The sequence below is a fragment of the Acyrthosiphon pisum genome, chromosome X (genome assembly GCF_005508785.2).
Source record: "Acyrthosiphon pisum isolate AL4f chromosome X, pea_aphid_22Mar2018_4r6ur, whole genome shotgun sequence".
NCBI classification, from domain to species: Eukaryota; Metazoa; Arthropoda; class Insecta; order Hemiptera; family Aphididae; genus Acyrthosiphon; species Acyrthosiphon pisum.
In genome coordinates this window covers 29,439,596-29,441,558 of record NC_042493.1, presented here as the reverse complement: position 1 = coordinate 29,441,558, position 1,963 = coordinate 29,439,596, and positions in this window count along the sequence as shown.

Here is a 1,963-nt window from a genome sequence, read left to right as displayed (position 1 = left end):
TCATACATCAACGTTTCTTTGCAGCCTGTATAAGTTGTATAACCGAAATTAAAAATAGAAAAATAAGACTAAAAATGTGGGTGAGTGGATGTCGCTCTGCTGTACAGTAGGTTATAAGTGGGTCACTGTAATGGATGGTGTTAAATTTGAATTCAATGATATATCATTGCGTATTAGAAAAACGATTCTGAGCGAAAATGGTCAAACAGCCTATGATATTACTAAGTATATTTGATGATATTATTGTGAATAAAGTAATTTATATATAACCTATTTACGTGGAACTTTGTTTTAAATTTTTAATCCTTAGCTATAAAAGTTGAAAATTTTACATATTTTTAATTAAAAATAATTATTAAATTTTAAATTTGATATATTTTGTCAAAATTCGAAATTTAAATGCTTATAAAAACAATTGTGCCTTTAAATTTTCATTATTTTTCAACCGCTATTGTAATAATATATCAGGAGCCTTGCATTACATTTTCATGCTTTTTTACCCAACAAATAAATTTTTATTGATATTTATAAATAAAAACTAAAAAAATTGAAAACTGACAATGTCCGTAAACAGCTCAAAAAGAGTCAAATTATTTTCAAAATTTTATCGTGTATAGAAAATGAAAATATGAACATTCAGTAAAATTGTCATGTATCTACAGTTATTCGTTTTTTCATTACAATGAAATAACAAAATCCACTATGTGAGAAATGGAGTGAATATCCAATCTTGTAAAAATATGAAATTTAAACGCTCATAAAAATTTAATTTGATTTGTTTGAAGATATTTTTCTTTGATAAAGATAGACAAACTTATGAATGATTTTGTATTATATTTTCAAATCTTAGATTTTAAAAGAAAAATTTCTAACTCAAAATAATTTGGAAATTTTCGTCATTTTTACTATTTTGTCAATATTTGAACTTTAAGTGCTTATAAAAAAAATTGTCACTATCGATTTTCATTTTTTTTCATCTGCCTTTGAAACAATATACTAGGAGCCTTCTATTAAAAGTTCAAGCTTTTTTAACCAACAAACAAAATTTTATCGATATTTATAGAAAAAAAACTAAAAAAATGGAAAATGTAAATGTCCGTTTTGAGCTCAAAATAAGTTAAAATATCTGGAAAATGTTATGGTGTATAGAAAATGCTAATATAAACATTCAGTCAAAATGTCATGTACCTACGGTCATCTGTTTAAAAGTTGCACCAAAAACCAAAAACAATTTTTTCGAAAACAGATTTTGCGTAAAAATTCCCATTTTTCCTTAATTTTTCTTTTGTTTTTCTTGGCGCTTTTGAAAACTACTGAGAAATTTTTACTTTTGACCCCCCAAAGTACCAACTAGATTTACTTTCCTATCAGAAAAGATACTGTTGAACAAAATCTAAGCATTTTTACTGTCTTAAAAGGTGATGACAGGCACAAAAATAAAAAATTTAAAAAAAATTAAAAACACACATCATTGTAAAATCAATACATTCATCGTTTCCCTAAGAATCTAAAATATAGATTAAACTAATCTTAAAAACGAGACTTTCAAGTATAGCTTTGCTCAATATTGAAAGACAACAAACAAATTATACTAACATAGAAAATATAATTGACAATTTTGCAAGCAGAAAGGCAAGAAAAATGAATTTTTCAGTATTTATTTTTGAGTTTACTGTTAATGTATGGTATGTTCAATTTATTTGTTATTTAATAATTATTTATATTTAAAATGGATAAAAAAGGCTACAAATTATTACATTTATTTATTTGTAAATTAATATGTACCTAAAATTCCAAATTATGTTTTCAAATTTGGAAAAATTAATTTTTCAATTTTCAAGAGTGAGGAGTGGGCCATTCATTTTATTTACACACGGGCCCAAATTGGTGTAGTTGGGGCACTGATCATAAATAAATGCCAAGTAAATCGAATTAAAGTATATTTATATACTTGGCAAGAAAT